We start from the raw sequence: 6,000 nt of genomic DNA on the forward strand, positions 1-6,000 counted from the left end.
AAAAGTGCGCATGTCATTTAAAACATGAGACAAAATAAGATTTCACTTCCAAAACCTAATGTGCAAAATAATTTTGCACATTAATAAAAAAATAAGTAATAAAAATAAGTTTTTTGTGATCGTTGAAAAATTCAATGAATTGCACAGCCCTATTTCCTCATTTTAAAAAATCTCATTTTTATTTAATTTAGCTGAAATTCTTGTACCCGAAAGTTTAACTTTTATTCTAACGATAAGCCTATATTAAATATAAATAAATACTTATATTAAGCCTATATTGTAATATCAAATATGAAAGATTAACATTTGTAAGATATTCAAGAAGTGTAGCATCCATTCGTATAACTTTTTTTTTTTTAAAAGAGGAGAGAAAACAAATGTACCTACTTACTGCTACTACTTTTTTTCATGACAAGAGGAAGCTTATACTTCAGTGCCATGGTGTCTTGCTCCGTCACACATGCAGAGACGGAGCATAGGCAGGGTAACCAGACTGGGAGGTTTTGATGGAAATACTTCCGCTCAGTTTGTGAACAAAACCCAACATGATGCGTCATGTCTAATACATTCTTGCGATGTTGATACTGCGCCCATGAACAAATACCAAACAGCTAAGCCTAACTATGCTTTGGGGCCCCCTAGTGGTCGCAGCATATTAGATCCATCCAGTTTTTTCTGATCGTTTCTCCTGTCTCTTCCTCTCCTCACAGTGGGGCTAAACAGAAAGCTGTCATGCATAACATACTGTAGCATCACTATGTGAAGATGTGTGATCAAAGAACCTGTCCATTAAGCACAGAGATCTCCGACACTACAACTAACTTGGTTGTATTACTGCAGTTATGCATACAGTATCACTTCTTCCTCTCCTCATTTTCTCAACTCTGTTCTCCTGTTTCCCTAGTCACACAGTATCTGAATTCCACCAGTCCATACTTGCCTTCACAGAAATAACAATGAAATATCTCAGAGCCTACTGTCAAAACTGTCTGATGCATCCCATGGGAAAGTTCCAGCGTAATAAATATTGCAAATATGCTACAGTGCAAATGCAACAGATTCCTCAATACTTTAACTGTCAGACTGAATGATGCACTTTGTACACAAACTGTATTGAAACCTACTTTGTCACTTTATACACGTATTGAATTGTTTTTTTTTACTCTTATTTATACCTTGTATTTGTGAGCAAGCGTAACTGAACAATTTCCCTGAGCGGATCAATAAAGTATTCTGATTCGACCGACTATAATTGAAACTGTGCGCTTCACAGGAGTGAAACAAGCTTTGGTGTCATTTGCCCATCAATGAGAGAAACTCAATATTTGTAAAATGTGGCATGCACATAATAAAAGCTCGCAATCTGTGGCGACTTGTTTTATTCAAAATGTCATTTTTAATTGGAAGAATGTTAAATGTTACAGCCTGGCAACAGATGCTGATACTTAACTCACAGGCAGCAAAATTGTGTGTTACCTAGAGATTACTAAGCATAAGGAAAGCAAACAGAAAACTCTAAGGGAAGGAAAGCAAACAGAAAAGTCTAAGGCTGGATGAAAGAAAGACCCTCCTGTGTGTGTTGGTGTGTCGGGGGCTAGGGTTACTGCCATTCATGCATGCACAACTTCTGTTGACATACCCTAGTTTTACCATTCAGTCCAGCAACAAATTTGGCTATGTCACAGGAATACAAATTAAACACATAGAACAAATATTATTAGCATCATCGATTATTCTGCCAATTGTTTTCTTGATTAATTGTTTGATCTATTTAAAAAAAAAAGAAAAAAGAAAAAGTAAATAGTGTATTTCACAATTTTCCAAAACTCATAAAAATATAATTATTGGTATTATTAGAATGATTGTCAATACAATTTTGGAATTTATCCTATAATATTAGCATGTATAATGTCTTGTAGGTTAGTCACCATAAGCACTATAGTAAGCTATTTTAGGAATACTACAAAAGAGGAATTGTGGTGAATTGTCCATTGGCAAACTATGCTCTACTGATAACAGCTACATAATCGCCTATCACATCAATGAAAGTCAACTACGACAGGAAGTGTTCAAAGCAGAACATTTCAACGCGGAAATGCCTCCCTTAATCTTAACCCCATAGACAGTTGCTCAACCCCCCACCTCGCTCTGCTTCACAACAAGAAGAGGGGGGGGGGTCCAACCGGTGCCACGTGTTTCACCCCGCTGAGATAAAATAACCGTTTTACAACAGCTCTGCATCACAGAATGACCCACTCTGCCTGCTGAAACCACCTTCATTATGACTGAACGTCCACTTCATGGACACGTGTTGAATGTTACTAATAGCTAGATGATCATTCGGTCTCAACAGCCTCAACATGAAACAAGCTTGCTCCTTTAGGAGGGTAGGGTATAATCACATTATAGCGTAAGGTATGGTGCCCCCTCCCGCGAATTATTATTCACTTAGAAAACAAAACACACACAACAAACTATCTTCTTCTTATGAGGATGCGTTGTCTTACCGTGGAGGCGAGCTCTCATCTGTTGCCTTGAATGTTCTTTACATGGGCTCTGATGTTTTCTGCCAATATTGGGTTATTGGTTGTTGCATCACCTTCCTTCCGTTCCTCTTTGGTCGCAGCCAGCCCAACAACTTCTCGTTAAGCTCCTCCTTTCTCAACTTCCAAAATAGTCGGCAGTTGATGGCTCCCTGTGTAGCGACACACAACCTGTCAGAGACACTTGAAGGTTGATGTAGGCTATCAATTTGTCTACGTGCACCCAACTGGGTTATATGCTATTAAGATGCGCTCAATTATTGCCTAATTAGGCTGTATGTAAAATCAAATAAGTAGGCTATCAATCCTGAGTCATTCACATTTTAAATACAATCCTTTATATGACGATTAAAACCAAACTTGAGTGCCATAGATAGAGTAACATATATGGGAGTGATCAAACCAAAATGACTCTCCTTCACGACATAATGCATGTGAAGCTATACGTGTTCAGTGGATGAATGAATGCATGTGTTGCTCATTCTTTTGTTACAAGAGCACGCTGCAACGATTCCTCACATAAACCCGTCTGATGTGGGCTTTGTGGTGTGTTTGCAGGCAGTTTGCAAGCAGTGCAATCAGATGTGATTGCATCCGATATGCTGTGGGCTACAGTGTCATTTGATGATAACGCGAATTCTCTAGCAGCCCCAGTCAAGGTAAGAGGTAGGGGTACTGAGTCAATGCGATGCTCCAGACAGGTGTGGTAGCCTCGGCTGTGTATGCCACTGGTGACAGATGGAGGCTTCGGGGGCGTCCAAATATAATACAATAGAGAATGTGTTGTGAATGACAGATGCAGCCGAGGAATGGATGATGGCACTTCGTAGGTTTTGACATGCAGATGCAAGCTTTACCTTTACCTTGGTTTTTTTTTTTGGACCGATCAGGTTGTAGGGCTGCTGGGAAGGCGGCGGAGGAGGAGGAGACACGCATGCATGCGCGGGGATGGTCAGAAGCTGGGGTGAGAGGAGAGGAGGGAGGTGAAGGATTTTAAAATATTTGGGGTGATGGTCAAAAATGTTTGCACAGCTTAAACGTTTTAATTACCCATACAATCTAATGGTGACTCGAAGAAAACGCGTCAATTGTTGGATCTGTCATTTAAGATAAAAAATAAGTATTTTAAGTATTTTCAAAGGACAAATAACGGTGCAACTAATGCCATGCCTTTATGGGAATATGGTAGGCCTAGATAAAACGATAACTATAAAGTTTTAGGATATTACAATATTAAGATTGGAAATGAATAGGCTATTCAGCATGATACAAACACTTTTATTTGTGACTTTGACGGCCTCCAAACAAACTGTCCATTGGTGGAACTTTTTTTCTGATTCATATTTTACATAATACAAAATATTATATTACAGAAAAGCAATATAGTTGTCAGATTTTAGATTTGAAATCGGGCCAGCTGCAGCAGTAAAATGCTGCTTATGCATTCATGTGTCAGTAAGAACAATCTAATGATCTCAAATATAATATACATCAGTCACAGTAGCCATTTTTCTGAACTTTTACTTTTGATACTTTAGGTAGGCTACATTTTACTCATGGAAGGTGGAGTATTTTATCATTATAATGTAATGCTACTTTTACATATAAAGGATCTGAACACTTACATCAAAATAAAGTTTCAAATATAAATTTATTTTGAGTGGATAATCTCAAAGTTCTACAAAAAATACATAACCCAAAATGCAAAAAAAAGCATTGTACATTTTAAACAAAGTATGGAATTCATCAAACAGGTACATGTAGGCTAATCAAAAACATGCCTTATTGCACAGCATTATACTCGTTTCCTGCAACAAAACCAGGCCAAGTTCCTCAAACTCCTGTGGGTAGACTTCCTTTAAACTTTCCAAGGGTTTTCCGTTCCATTTGTCATCACGGTCCCTCAGCCCACCTTATAGTTTCACTGTCGTTTCATTTGTTTCATTGTTATCATCTGTATGCAGACATACTTAGATGGAGATATTTCTATTACCCTAAGAAACGATAAGCGATAGTTGTTACATAATTGAATGTCAGAGTACAGAACAGGTGGCATTTTCACAGATAAGAACGTGTTTGCAAGAGCACACGGTACATCAAAAGTTATGTAATTCATCAAATGTGGCCTTGAAATGACTGATGCTGTGGTTCCTTCTGATGAATCAATCAGAATCAAAATCAGCTTTATTGGCCAGGTTTGCGTAAACAAACAAGGAATTTGACTCCGGTCAATCTTTGCTCTCAAAGTACAACACTCACTTAACATATCTATCTATAAATTGCAGGAACGTCTGTGTGTCTGTGTGTGTGTGTGTGTGTGTGTGTGTGTGTGTGTGTGTGTGTGTTTTATGTGCATATCTCTAGAACAGTTAGTCCGATGGATTTCAAACTTGACCGGTGTCAGTAAGTGCGGTGCCAAGTTTGACATTGTTTGGATTAGAAATGCAAAATATATCGTTAAATATATATTGTTAAAAGAAGCACACATTGGCTTTTGCTGCACTAGCCGCTAGCCACTCCCCCTCTCACATTGCACAGCACGGCACCTCAGACCCAAAAAAAAAGTGCAAAGTAGCACTACTTTGGGAGGGGTGTTACCGCCTTTGACTCTTTTCCTGCTTCCAACGTTAGCTACATGATTGCTGGATATACCAAACTTACCCTTCTTCACTTTCCTGGAGCACAAGCAGATAGCTGAAAGGAACATCGCGACTGTTGTGTGGAATAAGGTTGGCGAAATAAAGGCGCTATGCTTTTCCGTGTCTATTTTTTCGCTAAGAGGAAACTCAACAAAAAGCCATTTGCCAACACTAAATATCAAACAAAAGCCAGACACTATAGTATTAAAGTGCCCATATTATGAAAAAATCACTTTTTCTGGGATTTGGGGTGTTATGTTGTGTCTCTGGTGCTTCCACACACATACAAACTTTGAAAAAAATCCATCCATGCTGTTTAGAGTGAGATACAGTTTCTGAATGTGTCCTGCCTTCAGTCTCTGGGTGAGCTGTTCAAAATCGGCACGGCTTGTGACGTCACAAGCCGAAATGAGCAGGCTAACCGCAACCATTAGCTCGTAGATAGCATGCTAATGCTAATGCTAACGCTAGCATGCTACCTCGTTCTCAATAGCAAAGCACTGCTACAACACACACAAGTTCATTATGATCTACAAAAGAACTACTTACATGTGCGCCCTCATTTAGAAGTCTCCCAGCTAATTGTAACTGACCGAAGTTGTAAAAACAGCCTTTCTTTTACTGTCTATGGAGCTAGCTAGCTGACATGATCTACATCTGAGCTGCTGCGCATGTGCAAGTGCAATCAAAGATAGTACAGAAGAAGAAGAAGAAAAGAGGTCTCACTCTGTAGCTAAAACAGAGACCAGCTGAAAAGAGGATCTGCAGCAGTGAGAGAGAGCACTGCAGTACAACAAAAATTTTATGTTTTTTTGAAA

At 38.9% G+C, this 6,000-nt stretch overlaps 1 protein-coding gene across 1 annotated transcript in view; it reads right to left on the minus strand.

Moving 5' to 3' along the window:
* Positions 1 to 2,712, minus strand: part of slc6a9 (solute carrier family 6 member 9) — an 81,488-nt gene extending 78,776 nt beyond the window's left edge. The window contains exon 1 of the mRNA XM_031311173.2: positions 2,508 to 2,712. The gene's annotated coding sequence lies outside the window, so the exon portion shown is untranslated. The remainder of the gene's footprint in view (positions 1 to 2,507) is intronic.
* Positions 2,713 to 6,000: the final 3,288 nt, after the last annotated feature.

This window comes from Sander lucioperca, chromosome 9 (genome assembly GCF_008315115.2).
Source record: "Sander lucioperca isolate FBNREF2018 chromosome 9, SLUC_FBN_1.2, whole genome shotgun sequence".
Classification (NCBI taxonomy): Eukaryota; Metazoa; Chordata; class Actinopteri; order Perciformes; family Percidae; genus Sander; species Sander lucioperca.